We start from the raw sequence: 19,305 nt of genomic DNA on the forward strand, positions 1-19,305 counted from the left end.
TATTCTATGTAATCATTTGTATATTAGGTAATAATATAGATAAGTATAGAATAGATAGCACATCTGATATCTTTGTTATGAAGATCGGTTCTTAGTATAGATAAGATACAATCCCTTCAATCAAAGGATATACTTGTATAGATTAGTATATAATCTACATTAAGGTAAACCCTAATTTAGAGTTCGTCTTGGTGACCGTATTTGTGACAAAATGTCTTCTTGGTGAAGACAAAAATTTTCTGTCACACCCCCAAACTGATACTTTAACATCCCAAAAATCAAGACCAAAAATTTCATTTTAAATAATTAATCAAACCATAAGTTATCAAAACATTTCATCAAAACATTGTCCTCAGGGTTCCATATCAAAAATCAGAGTGAAACATCCCAGGTTAAACATCATGGTGTGTGCGATGCAGTCATCCCGAGCTCTTCCCTATGCTACCAGAAGTACCTGAAACCAAAACTGAAAACCGTAAGCACAAAGCTTAGTGAGTTCCCCAACCTACCACATACCATAAAAATAACCACATACTGGGCCCCCACCCGCTGCATCGGGACTTGCCCGACATCAGACTCGCTCCGACATCGGGACCCGCCCGACATCAGGCCCCGCCTGGCATCGATCCCCGCTCGGTATACATATTTGTTTCTCTTAGGCCTCTCTTGTCTCCGGGCCCCACCTGTTATGCATATACAATCACATAAACATAGTAGCACAAAAAGCAAACATACACTACACTATTCCTATTCTAAGGCCTTGCCTATATTGGGCCGGCCCCCGTCCTGCTACTGAAGAGTCAAGGAACCCCGTCCATGCTCCTGCTAATAATGAGATACGGGCCCCCGCCCACACTCACCTCTCTCCTGTCCCGGGCCCCACCCCTGCTCTGATAATAATGAGATACGGAACCCCGTCCGTACTCAGTTAATGGTGAGATACGGGACCTCGCCCACACTCACCTCCCTACCAGGCACATACATGTATCACAAAGACAACATATATCAACTACTATGCAACATATAACATTCCTCGGGCTTACCCCGGCAATGGACCCTATTCCGGAACGTACTACCGACACATGCAAGAGTCACAAAGACCTCTAGCATACTAACATACCTTGGGCCTCGCCCGACATCGGATCTTAATCCGGAACTTATACCATAAAAATGCCTAGGGCTAACCCCCGAGTCTTCCTACTATACACAAACATAATGGGCCGACATTGTGGCCGTAGAACCATGCACACAATGAGGAGACTCACCTTGCACTGTTGAAGCCCTGCTAAAACTCCTTTGGCTGCTAACTGGCAATTCCCTGAACTGCTGCTCCTTTGGCTCCCCGAGCTACCACTACCAAAATGACACTCAGTCCCAAAATCCTTAACAGTCCAACTAGGTCAACCTTGGTCAAAGTCAAAATCAACAGTTAAAGTCAACGATCAAAGTCAACACTCCAATTTGACTCAACTCGTCGATTTTTATGCTATTCAGTCTCGTGATAACCCGAGTCAGCTCGTCGAGTCATCACCAGACTCGGCGAGTCCTTCCAAGTCTAGAATTGGGACAATACCCCTCAACTCATCGAGTCCTTTCCTGGACTCGGCGAGTTACCTGTCTGTTTGGGCTATCTTAATAGATTAAGCCCCTATACTTCAGATTTGAGCCCTTAACTTCGTATACACTCTGGAAATGACTTCTTAAGGGTAAAGTTTCCAACTTTACCCATGCCAAGTCCTTCTTAATGAGTTTAGCAAAAAAACCCTAGCTCCTTAAGGCATGAATCTTTGTCTAAAACCCTTATTACTCCAATCCACAACAGGAGAACTAAGATCTAGACCCTAGACACCCAACAAACACGTAAAGCCTCTGTCTTTTCATCCATACATGGCCATTTTTGGCTCAAAAGGCCATAACAACTCCTTAAAGCTTGCATGGGGGTCTCCAATGGAATAAAGTTTGCTCCTTTATGCCTTATCCACCTTTAAGGACTCCAGATCTGAAAGGATCTTTACTTGGGACGTCTAAATCCCATAGATCATACTTCATGGACCAAAACCTTCATAAAATGGACATAAAGAGATCTAGGAAACTATAAGCCAACTTGAAGACTTGATTACCAAAAAATGGTGGAAATAAGACGGTGTTGCTGGATCTACAATCTTCTCTCTGAACCTTAAAAGTCCTTCTTCTTCTTCTAGTCTTCAAGAACACACCAAACCCTCAAAAACAAGCTCACAAGCTCAAGGATGCACTAGGGTTTCGAGATTTACGGTTTTGGATCTGGGGGCTGAGAATGAGGCTGATGGCAGGAGAATAAGATGCTTAAATAGGGTACATAAGCCCAGATTTAGGGTTTCCCGAACCCTGACCAACTCGCCGAGTTGGTCTACCTACTCGCCGAGTAGGTCACTTATCCCGCGACAAACTTCTCGCTTCTACTCGTCGAGTCATCCCTCTGGAATCGACGAGCAGACTTCTTGACTTGAGGGTTTTTCCTTTCTTTTCTAGGTGTTCTGAATTCGGGGTGTTATAGAGACGGCAGAAACATTCGGGGGTGGAGGACGTCATGTGTAGTATCATAACAATTGCATAATAGTAAAACAAGCAACAACATCCATTGTATTGAAAATATAGTTAATACATTTGTGTTCTTAGTATTGATTGTATGACACCAAAATATATAGCAAAATAAAAGACAAGTCTTGAATATGCTCCGTCTTCTCAAAAACCCGAGTGAGTGTACATGTCTACTGGTTCCCTTAGAATACAAGTTATTTTGAAAAGAGAATATCAACATTTAAGTTGGTGAGTTCATAAGTATTTAGTATTAGAAATCTGTCTTTGTTTCATGAAAATGTTAGTTTGTTTCTCCAGAAAATCCAATATTTTCTATAATAAATGAAAAGTAGTCTTAGGCCTTAAGACCAAAATGTTTGTATGTTTTTGTGCTCTGAAATAGTATAAGTGTATGTTTTCCATAAACGTATGCTTTCTTTGCTAGAAAATAGTGAACTGTACTTGTATGAACTCTATTGTGTACAAGTACTGGAAAATAATGATATGTAGTCTTATTGCTTAAAATAAAACCACCGAAGTGATGTTTGTCTGGTAAACCAAAATGTTTAGTTAATGTTTAATGTGACTGAGATTATAACCATACTAAAATGACTAGTGCATTGCACGACGTTCTTCAGGCGTCGGAATGTTATGACATTTGTCACCATAGACCTGCCGGTCTAACTGTAGCTAAACGTTCAGGTGCGGGATTGTCAGTCTCATATAGATCTATACACAAATTCACGCTCTCCCTCCAGGAGACTCTGGTTATAATTTAGTACTTTTAGCATGTACTCTAGTAGGTACCATGAAGTAGTGGCTCACATTTTAGTATTAACTTGTTTATGTATAGTGTGTATATGTTTTCTTGTTCTTCTAAATGAATAGTATACTCGTAGTGAAAAGTAATTATACTTATGTAATTATTCATGTGATGTATCCTTGAACTAGAAACTAGTGTGAATTGATCCATAAACTATACCTATAATAGTTTATAAGTTATTATGTCTGTACTGAAAATGATTAAGAAAATACCCCTCTTGCTCGGCATGTTACAAAAGAGTTAGACATTGTTATTGATATAAGTTTTATACTTATATATATATATATATATATATATATATATATATATATATATGTTGCATGTATAATTAAAGTTTAAAAGACAGTCGAACAAGTGACCATATCTTCAGCCCACAACCAAACAAGGAACAGGAGTTAAGGCAGACACACCGATCCTAAGCCTGTTAAATCTCAATTATACACCAATATATATATATATATATATATATATATATATATATATATATATATATATATATATAAGTATAGTTTGATAAAAATAAGTAATTTAAATATTTGAAAACAGTTTAGAATGGTTTTACATAATTTATAAAGGTATTAAATAACTTGAAATAATTTGTACTCGTTTTTAACTGTTAACACAAAATACTTTGTGTTTTGCTTGTATTCTCCCCCTAAAAACATTGAAAGATAGTAAAACGCAGGGTTATGAACTCACCTTTAAGTGAGTGCTCGCGAGGGATACGGAGTAGTAGTGATAATTCCACAAGTTAGAACCCGTATAAATATCTGTATCCTAATAGTATTTTACGCACAACATGTGTAAAATTAGTGAATATAGTGGTAAACATGTTATGAAATAGCGTATTATGTAAGAATCACTTACAAAGAAAGAGTCTAAGAAATGAACCGAGCGTATGAAAGACGTTTTCGGTGTGCTTGAGTGATTTTGGTTGCTTGAACATGTGAAGAATGTTCTTGGTGGAAATAAGGAGGTTGGGGTGATTTCGGTTGATGATATGAAGATTCAAGTGAGATTTCGGATGATACTTGAGAGAAAAGGTGATGATTTTGGTCTAGCTTTTGAGAGAAAAAGGAGGTTTTCGGTTAGAAAGTGTGAGAATGAGGATATGTTTTCGGTTTTGCTTATATATTGGATTAATAGTTGATGTGATATATGCATTGGAATGCGTAATATCACTTTGGAATGTGTGCCAAAGGATATAATTTAGGAGGTTTCGGTGTGGAACTCTACCCAAGAAAAGAAGATTTCGGCCGAGAACAGGTTTGCGGTTCGCACATTTGCGGTCCGAAGAAACTGCCTCGCACGTTTGCGGTCTTGACCGCAAACACGATTGCGGTCTTGACCGCAAACACGATTGCGGTCCGAGAAGAGGTATGGCTTGCGAAGGTTTTCGGTGGGGATTTCGGTTTTCGCATTTGGTTCCTATTTTTGTAACACTTATCCAATAAAAGGTTTATATATTAAAATTTTAGTTTAGTCTTAATAAACTAATAAATCAACAAATTTCACTTTTATTTAGCAAGTTTGACTTTTGTTGACTTTGGTTGACTTTTACAGACTACAAAATAACGGGTTGTCACATTTTCTTGGTGAAAGACAATTTGCAGAACTCTCTATGTTATTTACTTTATGTTCTTTGTTTGCTTGGATTAGTTTACTTTTGTTCTTTATACTTGAAGCGTATCCGATCGACACAAACCTTCACTGACCTTGTTTTGTTGGATTAAGTGTCTAAGCCAATAACAAAATTAGTATAATCTTGAATTATTAGCAAAATCGTTTTGGGTTGCCCTCAAACCTTGTAATTACTTGGAATGCTTTTTGGAGAGAGAGAATGATTTAGTAATTACTATACGGTTACTAAATTAATTAGAAATCAAAATAAATGATTTATTAATATATTATGAGAATAATATATATTAATTAGAATTAGTATTGTTTAATTAAAAATTAATCAGAAATTAATTGGAATTAATTTTAGGATTAATTGGATTAATTAAAAGTGGAATGACTAAATGTGACAATGTTCAAAAGTTGAACGTTGAACTGAAACATCCGAAAAATACGGTCCAAAATTTTCATTTTTAATTCATTAATAAAACATGATTATCCAAACATCATATAAAACCATAGGTCATGTATCTTAAAATATCATAAAAATCTGTCTAACATATCAGAATAAAAACATCCCAGGCTAAAAAAATGGTGTGTGCACCGCGATCATCCCGAGCTCTTCCCCTTGCTACCGGAGGTACCTGAAACCAAAACAGAAAACTGTAAGCACGAAGCTTAGTGAGTCTCCCCAAGCTACCACATACCATACACATAACATGCAACTAGGAGATACGGGCCCCGCCCACACTCAGCTACTATGAGATACGAGCCCCTCCCACACTCAGCTACTATGAGATACGAGCCCCACCCACACCCAGCTACTATGAGATAAGGTCCCCGCCCACACTCAGCTACTATGAGATACGGGCCCTGCCCACACTCAACTACTAGGAGATCCGGGCCCCGCCCACACTCGGCTAGTCATACGAATAACATACAAGTATCACACAGACAACGAGTATAACTAAGCATATAAATCTGTACTATATCATGCCATCTATGAGATATGGGCCTCGCCCACACTCGACTACTAAACATATCACATATACGGGCCGACCTTGGTGCGTAGACCCGTTCCTACTCAAGGAAACTCACCTCTCAAGCTGGCTGCTAAAGTCACGTCAGGAATCTCTGATGGGTGCTCCAACGACTCCCCAACTATCATTATCATAATGATCACTTAGTCAAAAACTGATAATCCTTCTAAGGGTAAAATGACCATTTTACCCCTGGTCAAAGTCAACATTCTGGTCAAAGCCAACATTCTGACTGACTCAACTCACCGAGTTGACCTATCAACTCGCCGAGTTCTATAACTCAGAAATCCTGGAATCACGATTCAACTCGCCGAGTCATCCCCCTGACTCGTCGAGTTCTATCTGGTACAGAATCGGGACAACACGATTCAACTCGTCGAGTTCCTCTATGGACTCGACGATTTCTTCAGTCTGTTTTGGCCATCTTAACAGATTAAGCCTCAACTCTCCATATCCAAAGTCCCTACTTCATCTACATACTGTAAATGCCCTTTTAAGGGTAAAGTTTCCAACTTTACCCGCTAATAATCCTTCTTAATGGGTTTAGCTAAAACCCTAGTTCTTTAGGACATAGATCTTTGTCCAAAATCCTTATCACTCCAAACCAAAGCATGAAAACCGAGATCTAGGTCCTAGATACCAAAAGAACACGTAAAGCCACAAACTTTCCTTCCATGCATGGCCTTTTGGGGCTCAAAAGGCCATAATAACACCTTAAAGCTTGCATGGGGCTTCCATGGTCATAAAGTTTGCACTTGTATGCCATGAAACCCCTTCTAGATCCCAAATCTGAAAGGTAAGTCACTTGGGACGTCCATTTCCCAAGGATTAAGCTTCTTGGACCAAAACCCTCAAAAAGTGGAAATAAGGAGATCTAAAGAACTAATAGACAAGTTAGAGACTTGATTACCAGAAAACGATGAGAATGGAAGGAAGTCTCTGGATCTACTATCTTCTCCTTGAACCTTCTAGCTCCTTCTTCTTCCTCAAGGTTTAAGAACACACAAAGATCACTCAAAATGGCTCACAAACTCACACCAAGCTCTAGGGTTTTGTGGACTAGGGTTTGGGACTTGGAGGTTGGAAATGAGGCCATAAGGTGGGGATTAAGATGCTTAAATAGGGTGCAAAACCCCGAAATTAGGGTTTCGCTCTGGCAGACCTACTCGCCGAGTTGAGGGCTCTCAACTCATTGAGTAGATTGCTTAAAACCCCACGTCCAATCTCGTTTCTACTCGACGAGTCTGGGGCTCCCAACTCGTCGAGTAGCTCTACTAATGAATAAATTATAAATAAATACGTACCAGGAATCAGGCGTTACATGAACAATGACTAATTCTGGAACCTCTCATAGGGGGTCTATAGGAGTTCTATAGGCTTTCTAGAGCTTTTCTTAGGCTTTAGGGAAACTTGGATGCCTTAGGGGGAAAGCAAAAGGATTAGGGTTATCTAAAAGGAGTCTGCCTTATCAATAGCCTCCCAATGACCTATATAAACCCCCTTGGGTTATGATTTTCGAAATTCACCTCATTCCAAAGAGAATTTTTAAAGTTCCCTTTATCATCCTCTCTCCTCTTTAGCCTCCAATTTGCTAGGGTTTGGGTGTGAGCCATTAGAGGCACGAGACTTCTGGTGCTTGCTTTCTGAAGACCAACAAGGAAGGATTTTGCTATAATAAACTAAGGTATGAATTTTCTAATAACCCTTTACTAATTTTCGAAAATAGCAACATACTTTCAAGGCTCTTGATATTCAATAGTTGTTTGCAAATCATAGTGAGAACATAGATCCTTTAGGGTGCATGTGAACTTAGGGTTTATGTTTTTCCGCCAAAAATAGATTTTTTGTAACATATAAAACCCATCAGTGGTATCAAAGCCATTGTTCTCATTGATCTTGCACAAAGTTGAATAGATCCAAATTAGGGTTTACAGAAACTAAGCCATAAGGAGGCAATTTTTTCAAAAATACCTAGGGTTCTTGAAACCCTAGCCTGCACCCTCATATTTTCGATTTTTAGCAAGGGTTTTTGGAACCTTAGCCTCCGCTGCCCATTTTTGAAAACTGAAGTGTCGCTTTTAGGGTTTACCTTGTCTCCTTATTTGTTATTTTAAAAGCCTTAAAATCCGAACAACTAAAAGCTAATAAACCCTAGCCTATTTTCTAAAATTAGAAGGCTTTGGATTATGATTAATTTTGAATTATTTTATTAATTGGTTAAGAGTAAATAATTATTTACTCCATAAATGATATAATTAATTTAATTAATTGGTTAATTAAAAGATAAAGATAAATCATAGCTGGTTTGATATTAATTAATTAAAAGATTTAATTTAAACCTTGTATTTTGAAATGCTTTAAAATACACCTTATATATATATATATATATATATATATATATATATATATATATATATATATATATATATATATATATATATATATATACTATAAAAGGTTAAATATATTTTAGGTATAAGAAAAGTCAGTCAAATCGCTAGTACACTTCATTCACGAAACCATGCTATAAAGATGGTATAAGGAAGTGGCCTATAAAATGGACGTAGAATGGGTGTCCACTCTCACCCATCGTTATCTTGTATAGTGGAGAGTCGTTAGCCGAACGGATTTGATAGGACACAATATCATTAATAAGTATAATGATATGAAGTAACTAAACTATTTTTAAAATTCCACACTTAGTTACTTTAGGAAAAACATGAAAAGTATGTTAATTCATGAAAACACACATCATGCTTTATATGTTGTTAGTGGAGCGTGTGTGGTTAACCGACACACTAATAGGAACTATAAAGAGATATTATGATGGACATATTGAAAATTATCATTGTTGATGGAGCGTGTGTGGTTAACCGACACATCAATGTGAGATAGTAAATGACATCAAGGTTGTCAAATGGGTTTGCATGGTTGTTTACATCTCGTTTGTGATCCTTGGCATCCCAGTCACAAAAGTGAGAGCATAATCCGAGATTAAACATGCCATTGATAAGAATCAATGAATCTCAAAAGATCTAAGAGTTTCATAAGATTGGAATTGGTAAAAGCCTTACCAAACTAAAATAGATTTGAATTTGATTACGACATCCCTCTTCAAAGTTTGAATAAAAAATATGGATCCTAGCCTTAATTTAAATTTATGGGTTAATAATTAAGGACTAAAATCAACTAACTTGAATTCTCTTTTCTCCTAAATTTAGATGTCTTATGAAGATAGAAATGGTCTTCATCGTTCTTTTGGAAACGAAGCTTCCCAAAATACCTGAAAGATCTTGGAGATAGTAAAAGTCAAGTTGTGTGACTCTACTTCAGGTACATACATTATCTGACTCCATTGTTTTATAAGTTCCTATTCATATACTCTTAATACATGATGTGATGATCATATTTGATGGTATTGAAGGAGCTAAGAGAAAGAAAGAAGCTTGAGCAAAGAGAGCTAAATCTAATCATGAAAAATGGACCTTCGTCACATGGTTCGATGATCAAAATTTGGAGCTACTACTAAGGAGTTGGGATAATATAATAGATTGGTATTAATCTTCAGGGATATCTAGAAACATGGTTTTCATTTTATGCATTGAAAGGACAAGTTCCAAATTTCGTTTATTTTCAATAAAAGTAACATTTTGGTTTATCCAGTTGCCTTATTTTATATTTCCTTACAATGACATTTATGTAAGTGTTAGTTACGTTTCTAATATTAGCAATATCAATTGTGGATTTGATTCTTATGATATCGCATGTGGTATTGTCATAATTGACCAAGTGAAAATAAATTTCATCACCAACTGGATAAATACTTGGTATTGTACAAGTCGCATTGTATAGTATATGAGAATCTTGTTCATTGGAAAATTATAACTAATTCATTGATCATATATTTATGTGAGTCAAGTGAAGGACTAATGGATCTAGTACATGTTGATACAGACTATTCAGATCCACCACAAAGGACGATAACTCCATTCGTCATGATTTTCCGATGTTTCAGTGAATATGGTTGTGTTTATAATATTAAGTATAATTTTGATACTTTGAAAAGATTTAAAGAGTAGCAGAACGAATAAGAAGAATCTATCAGACAGAAAGATAAAAGATTCTCCATCTGATAAGAAAGGAGAATGCTTTAGAATCATGTTTTATGATCATCTTAGTGATTGTGGATTTATATCACAATTGATCCTCAAAGAAAATCTTAGCGCAATTGTATGACTAAGAAGAGGAATAAGATATTATTGAAAATAGTTCGATCATAAATGAATCATATGTCGTTCCAAATCAAGTTGAAGAACCATGCTCTAGTAACTATAAATCATATCCTGAAATTCATTTCAAACTAAGAAGGTTGAAATCACCTCGAAATATGTGGAGTAAAATGTTTTATTACTCTAGCACATATAGAATTGGAGTTCTTATGTTTTCATTAATCGAGAAACAAAAGATAAATTGAGACCTATTCTATAGAGTGTTTTTTTGTCGAGAATCCACATGAACTTTTGAATATTTGTTTTAGTTCATCAAGGAATGTTCCTTGCGAGCAAACTCATATGTCAAGAAGTCAGTGGGAGTCATATTGATCTTAAAAGTTTCAAGAGTCAATCGACAATAAACCTTTTAGTTATCACTAGCACTCGACCTGAGGTTGATAACCTATTGTGTTTGGTTGACACATTCTTATTTCTGTGCACTTCTAGTTGAGTTGGAAAGCTTATGAGTTCTATGCTTTTCATTTAACTACAAAACCAAAGCAAATTGGTCAGTGAAAGTGCATTGATCAATATGGGTGAAGCACTGGTAGGCCCTTGTGCTACCAGAGGGCAAGAAATATAAAATAGCAAAGTTCAGTCCATGAAGGAAAGCTAAATTTGAATTTTTTTTTCCTAAACCTTGTCTTATGATTGTAGGTTGGAAATGATAGATTCACATGGATAGGAACATATGCACCATGAAATCTGTGGGGTAAAGATTCACTATAATTCATGAAAATGATTATGATGAATCACTTTTGCTGGTAGATATTAAAGATCTGATAAAGATCAATATGGATATTGGCTATATTAATTGCATTCTCAAATTCATAATATGATTATAGAATCCATTTTCATATTTGAAATTGTGAGGAATGGCAAAGGAACTATTTGAACTTTCATGACATATATCTACAAGTTCTAAAAGAGTTCAAACACATACACACACATGATATCCAGTTAAGGTGTATAAGCTTAAGAAGTCTAGTTGAAGACTTATCGAAGCATCACATAACAGAAATTTGTACTTCAGTAAGAAAGTCAAGAGTATTGATTTCTAGAACACCAGTTGATTTCTGGGTACATGTCAAAACTAGTGGGAGCATAATTGTTATGCTAGTATTGCATGTTGACAATACTGTTCGTAGGGAACAATGTTTCCAATTTGCAAATGGCAAAGTTTGGGAATTGTTTCGCTATAATAGACTTAAGGGAGAGGGAAATCATACTTATTTTCAAATCTTAAGGTTTAGATTGTATAGTTTAATAGAACTTAGTCATAGACATATATGAATATCATGTTGAAATGATTGAACATAGGAAATTCAATGTATGGAAATATTATAGCAAGAGATTGAAAATATATCCGATCCTTATATAAGATATAATGAGTCGACTCTCATATGCTTCGGATATAGGATCGATTACATATGCTATAATATTCACTTATTCTAATTTTTCAAATTCTCAGAGCATTGTGAGAAAAAGGACTAGAATTTTATGTGTGACTAAAGTTGTTAAACAACTGTCAAGAACATTCTAAGGTTATACCAAAAGACCGGTTGCTTGTAGACAGTTAGGAGTATGATATAAATTTGGATGGAGCATAGTGACATGATTCTGGATTGAGATGGTTATTGATCATAATTGATGGTCATATGGAAATATGGAAATGTTTTCATAATGGCAGATGGTTGAAAAGTCTACAGGTGAGTTGGAAACATCAATGCAAGAGAAGTATTTAAGGAGTGTACCTTGAATTATAACCTTCATTACCATGGAACTGTTTCTAGTAACAAAGTTCCAATGGTATATTCTGTAATATCAAAGACTCAGTCTTTGAGACTTTGGAATATTGATATCACAGAAGATTAATGCATTTTAAGTCGGAATTCCATCACATGTTGGATAGTGATAAGAATTTGGAACTATGAAATAAGCATCACTAGAATAATGTCCAGTTGATATGTTCATAAAGGAATGACCATATAGATGCGTAGTATGCATGTTCCTAACATAGCATGGCTGATGTTTAATTCAAATGATTAGTTAATTACTCGAAACATTATACAATGAATAAAATCGTAATTATTATGGTAATTAAATAATAGAGATTTATTTATTTTCAATAGGCTTGAGACCATATTTAATTAGTTTATTATTGTGTTTCATTTTGCATGCTTTACTTCCTGAATTATTTGATTATCTGAAACTCCACAGTCATTCATACTTTAGGAAGTAAGTAATGAATGAAGACCGTCATGGATTGGATTGCAAATTGTCTAAGGAGTTTAGACATAGCAATTGTGTTGCTACAATATTCATGAGTACTTAGAATATGGAGATTTGAGTATTGGATAAACCCACACTCAGAGAATTACTTCATGGATTCTATCACGAGTAATTCTAAGAAGATAATATCTTATATTCTTGAAATGGAGACACATGATTTGTAATTTACAAGTCGGTTGTGCACTGATGTTACGTAAATGCATCAATAACGTGATGTTATAAAACGTAGTGTCATGCATGATTTGGTGAGTAAAAGATACAAGCATATGAGTTAAAATTTATTCGTTCCTTTTGCCCTAACGGGAAAAGCGATATCTTTGGGCCCTTCGATGATTTGATGTCGACATTTGAAGTGCTTGACCGAGCCCGGACTGACTTGATGCTTTCAATTAGTAGTTTGAATTCATTCTTCATAAATTGGGAAATCAAGAAACAGGATTGTGGACAATGGGATTGATTTCAATCCATGTCTCATATCCATACGGTATTTTGTAAGAACGAAGGATTATTTGATCACTTATCTAAGGACAAATATTTGATCGGATCAGAGTTCGGAAGTTGCTTTGGAAAGCATCATTTGCTGTTTAATTTAGAAGTTATACTAGTAATTTAGTTTTAGACTTATTCAAGTGGGAGACTGTTGGATTAGGTGTCCAAGCCAATAACTAAACTAGTATAATCTTGAATTATAAGCAAAGTCCTTTTGGGTTGCTCTCAAACCTAGTAATTGACTGGAATGCTTTTTGGAGAAAGAGAGAGATAGATAGAGAGAGAGAGAGAGAGAGAAAGAGAGAGAGAGAGAGTGAGTGAGTGAGAGAGAGAGACTGATTTATTAATTTGTTATATTGTTAATAAATTAATTAGAAATCAAAATAAATGATTTATTAATATATTATGAGAATAATTTATATTAATTAGAAATAATATTGTTTAATTAAAAATTAATCAGAAATTAATTGTAATTAATTTTGGGATTAATTTGATTAATTAAAAGGAATAAATGTGACAATGTTTAAAAGTTAAACATTAACCCATTCTAGAACCTCCCATAGGGGGGGGGGATTCTAGAGGAGTTCTAGAGGCTTTCTAAAGCTTTTCTTGGGCTCTAAGGAAACTTGGATGGCTTAAGGGGAAAGCAAAAGGATTAGGGTTATCTAAAAGGAACCTGCCTTATCCTTAGCCTCCCTATCACCTACATAAACCCCATTGGGTTATGATTTTCGAAACTCGCCTCATTCAAAAGAGAATTTTGAAAGTTCCTTTTATCCCCCTCTTTCCTCTTTAGCCTCTAATTTTCTAAGGTTTGGCACGAGACTTCTGGTGCTTGCTTTCTGAAGACCAACAACGAAGGATTACTAGTTTATTTGCTATAATAAACTAAGGTACGAATCTTCTAATAACCCTTTACTAATTATCTATAATAGCAACATACTTTCAGGGTTCTTGATATTCAATAGTTGTTTGCAAATCATAGTGAGAACATAGATCCTTTAGGGCATATGTGAACTTAGGGTTTACGTTTTTCCGCCAAAAATAGATTTTTTGTAACATATAAAAGCCATCATGTTTATCATGACATACTTTATTGTTGTAAATACAAAGACTTTTTTTTTAAATCAGTTCATGTGTCTAATAGTAAAAATATGCTAATTATATATTCTCGCTTGATTAAGGACTCGTTAAAAACCAAATACAAGTTGGCGAAACTTATTTAGTATATTTATGGAATAGTGATACAATATGAACGTTATGAGTTCAAAATCATGTTGTTGACGTATGGATTTTCAATTAGATTGATGTTGGCACATGGGTCTTGTCGGGTGAGATTTGTTTAGGGTTGAAGCGATCTCTACTAGACTATTTTGATTATCTTAAAGGTTGGACAGTTGGATTACTAAGAGCGTAGGTTGAGTGTTTTTAAGATAAGAGTTTTTGATTCATTTTCAGAGTCTTAGGGATTCTCTTAATTGGATTTCTTACATGAGATTTCATAGGTGTTTCCATCTAGGAGTCGTTTGTTTACAAGATTGTTGGAATTTCAGTAAGGGTTATTAAGAGATCATATTGGTTCAAAGAGACACTCGGTGCTGAAGTCCCGGTCATCTTTTTTGGAGATCTCTAATTGTCTTTTTTGGTAATGAGATTTTCCAATTCAAGATGCTGAAAGGTGAGGAATGAATGAAAGTTGATTGACGCAAAAGAATATGGAAACTTAGAAGGGTGTTTCCGCACCTCAACCATTAGGCTCTTATTGAGAAGGTTCTTGGTTCCTTTAGATCAGACATCTGCATAACAATTTCAACTAGGGGTGGCTAAACAAGCAAAGTTGTCACATGTTTATCAAGAATTTTAAAATAGGAAAACTTCTTATGGATATAGCGTCTTGTAGTCTCGTATTGCAGTCGTCGACTTATGTGGATGAAATCTAGGTTTCTACGCCCCTTTCTTTGCCAATAGTTTTGCCTCCACTAGTGATGTTTAGATGAAGTCGGTGTCACAAAGGTGATACAACTCTTAATGCCAATAGTTTTGCCTCCACTAGTGATGTTTAGATGAAGTCGGTGTCACAAAGATGATACAACTCTTAAGTCATGTTTTTCAATCTTCAACATTGTACTAAGGTAATTTTGGAAATTCTATCAGAATTTATGTAGATGATATGGATATGAACATTTATTTTAATATATAGATAATCATTTGTGGATATTTAATGGTTTTGTTAGGTATAAAATAAAAAGACAAAGAAAAGAAATAAAGGAGGAAAGTAGGTTTATGGCGCTAATGAGATGTCCACGTGATCCTTAATACGATGTTAATTGTCATTTCATGTGCCAAAAGCTTCAAACCATACCTTTGAACTTTGAACACCCTAATGCAACATCCTTTATAATATAAATAATCATAGCTTTCTATTTGTATTATATTGTCAAATATATTTATGTATTTGTTGATTTAACAGAATAAACGTTTTCTATTTAAAATAATAATAACAATTGTTTTTTGCAACAAAACAACAGTGGGGTTTTAGAAAAAAAATTACAATGAAAGTAAAGTATGACGGTCTCATTTTATAAATTCAAGCTATAGAAATGTAAACAAGTTTGGAAATCACTAGTCATGAAAAAGGTTGGGATTTTATTATTATTATTATTATTATTATTATTATTAGTTTATAACGTGTGGTAGGTTATAAAATTAATTAAATTTTTATAGTAAAAGTTCATAATTATTAATAATTATTTTAAATAAGTTATTAATTAAGAGATATACTAAAATTTTAATGTTAGTTATAACTTCAAATTTAAATATATAATTACAAAAAATAAATGTTTTTGTAAAAAGTTTAAAATATATTATTTAAAACCTTAGCGCCATTAATTGTAATAGTGATTTACCTAATATATCTCCCTGACACGAGACATAACATTAATGAGGAGTTATATTAAGCTGGTGGGAGTGGTGACGTACTTGTCATTGTCTATGTATGCGTCACGTCATCTTTGCCATACTTTAACCAAAATTTGTTATTTGCATGATGTGGGTTGTCACACTTGTCATGCTAATTTTTTTTAATTAATATAGAAAATAAACATTTCAAACATATTTTTTTTTAAATCTTAAATTTCATTAAACATAAGATGACAGTACAACACACCAAAAAAAAACATAGAAATTAAAATTACAAACCCAGAAACTTAAAGAACGAAACCATGAAGATTAAAAAAAACGAAAGCTAGATGTTATATTTTTTTTTGGAGCTCCTCTTTGGCTTTTACCCTCATTTCCCTTTCGCGTCCGGATAACTCACTTGTGTTTCTCGTTAAGATAGACATGACACGAGTTTTTTCTTTCTCCTGTGCGACTTCCAAGTATTTGTCCAAGCTCGACTTCAAATTATCCATTTTTGTTGTTAGTTGGTCAAAATCACCGGAACTAGTTGTCACCGCTTTTCCCTTTCGCTTGGCTCGGTCTCTTCCCATGGGACGGGTGGCTCTTGGAACCTTAAAAGGCTCCTCTTCATTGAGGGCAATCCCGACATGCACATCAGACGATTGACTATGCGTAATTTCGGATATTTTGGTTCTCTTAGAAGAACCACCCGTAAAAGTTTCAGAATCGTCGACATCTTACCGATTTTTTTTTTTGACAATTTTACAATATTCCAAGCATGTAGAAATTTGAAATTCGCCCCTTTTTTATTCTGGTAATGTGCTTTATAGTGAGAGTGAAGTATCTGATAGTAGGGAAGTGACTTGGAGGATTTGAGTCAGTCCTTGAGGAAGGTATAGATAGGTGCCAAATGTAGTATTGGGTCTGTAGTACTGAAAGCACAAGATCTATACCCAAGACAAGGAAGGCCTTGATGAATTTGAGAAACTTCGGGAGTGTGAACCTCTTTGTGCGTCTAATTGTTTATGTATTATGTTTCAGCATGGTGATGATATGCGGCGGAGCAGGAGGTTCAGGATCTGGATCCGGTTCGGGCTCGGGCACCGAACCAATTGACAAGGGTTTGAGCGAGTTCATCGTGTCTGAGATTACGAGATGCATCCCTGATGCGACGCCGGTGATGTGCGAGTCGATCAAGGAGGGTATCATCGAGTTGATGGAGGATCGTCTCCGGATCTTTAGGGTCGACCTAACTTTTGGTCAGTACGGAGCCCACACTCTCTCCTTCAAGGATTTCAGGGGATGTGGGGCGCCATAATTCTTTGGGGCGAAGGACCCCATTACCTCCATACGATGGATAGTAGATACAGAGTTTTCTCATATGACTAGCTTCTGCCCCAAGGGGTCGAATGTGAGGTTCGATGTAGGCTATCTGAGGGAGCGAGCCCAGGATTGGTGGGAGGAGGTTGGTTATACTCTGGGAGCCCCAACCATTGAGGCCATGACCTGGTAAGATTTTATGACCCGTTTCCGATCGGAGTTTGCACCGGCTATTGAGGTGCAACGGTTGGCGATGGAGTTCTTGGATATGCGACAGACGACTGAGACCGTCACAGAGATCACTGCCAAGTTCCGAGAGAGAGCTCTATTGGTAGCCCAGTATGATGCAGACGAGGATATGAGGAAAACTCGATACTATGACAAGCTGAGATCAGATATCAGGGAGTTTGTTAGCTTTTCAACCTGTCCGACATTGGATGACACGATATTTAGGGCCCGAGAATAGGAAATTAATTCGGAGCACATCAGGAAGAGGAAGGAAGAGCAGGTGTAGACGACTGGGGTTTCAGCGCAGAAACCCAAGGGTTTTGTCTCTAGATCGAGGGGTCAGCAGGGTCAGGGGTGTTGTGGCAAGATGCATGACGGAGTTTGCAGGGCGGGTGGTTTAGGTTGCTATAAGTGTGGCAAGACAGGGAACTTGAGTAAGGATTGCACCGCTACTACCACCACCACCACCCATGTTTTAGGACCGATCTGCTTTCATTGCAATCAGAGGGGCCACAAGAAGGTTGATTGTCCGAGTTTGACTGGAGGAGCGGTTGTAGCACCCACTCCGGCGACATTGAGGATCACTGATGGTCGGGAAGGCAAGCAGGCGGCCCCTGTAGTGAAGAGCAGGGATTTTCAGCTGACGGCTGAGGAGGCGCGTGCGACACCTGATGTGGTTACGGGTATGTATCTCCTCCTTATCTCTTTATTTATGTTGATTATCATGCTTATATATATATATATATATATATATATATATATATATATATATATATATATATATATATATATATATATATATCATGGTTGCAGAAATCGGGATTAATCGGCGATTAATCGTGGATTAATCGCTTGGCGTTTTCCAACCGTCGAGGATTAGGGCATTAATCGAAAATTTAGGATTAATCGGGTTTGGCGGGATTAATCGGCCTTGGCGGGATTAATCGGTCAACAAAAGTTTAAAAAGTCGGAAAAAAGTCAAAAAAAGTCAAAAAAATGTCAAAAAAATCTTAAAAAATAAAAAAAACCAACTTTTTATTTTACTCCACAATTTTCAAATTTTCAAAATTTCGAATATTATACCAAAATGTTCATATTTCCGTATTTCCAAATTTCCAAATTACAATTTTTCTTATTTTCTAATTTTGAAGTACTTGTTTTTCTTAAGATATATATTAATATTTAATTAATTTTAATATTTTATTAATAATCTCTGGTCCCCGATTAATCCCCGCCAAGACCGATTAATCCCTTAACACCAGTCGACCGTCGAGCTACCGTCGTGCGATTTTTACAACCTTGATATATATATATATATATATATATATATATATATATATATATATATATATATATATATATATATGTAATTTTTTAGGGTCGTTCCATGTGAACGGTATTCGTGTATTGGTTTTGTTTGGTTCAGGGGCCACCTGATCCTTTGTATCCCTTGCGCTTATAAAGAGGTTTGACGATGTTCCGGGGGAGTTGGATTATCTGTTAGAGGTGGAGAATGCTGACGACCGTCTTGTGCGAGTGTCGAGGGTTCGCCGGGGATGTATTTTGGAGTTATTCAACAAGTAGTACCCGATTGATTTGGTTTCTATTCCCCTGCACTAAAACAAGGTCATTGTGGGGATGAATTGGTTGAGCCCCAATAGGGCGATGATTGATTGTGGGCTTCAGTTGGTGCGTGTTCGAACTCCAACTGGGGGAGAGTTAGTGATACATGGTGACGGTGCTCAACGTAGACCGGTTCTCTGTT

Source organism: Lactuca virosa, chromosome 5 (genome assembly GCF_052849685.1).
Source record: "Lactuca virosa cultivar CGN04683 chromosome 5, Lactuca_virosa_CGN04683_v6, whole genome shotgun sequence".
In the NCBI taxonomy this organism is placed as follows: Eukaryota; Viridiplantae; Streptophyta; class Magnoliopsida; order Asterales; family Asteraceae; genus Lactuca; species Lactuca virosa.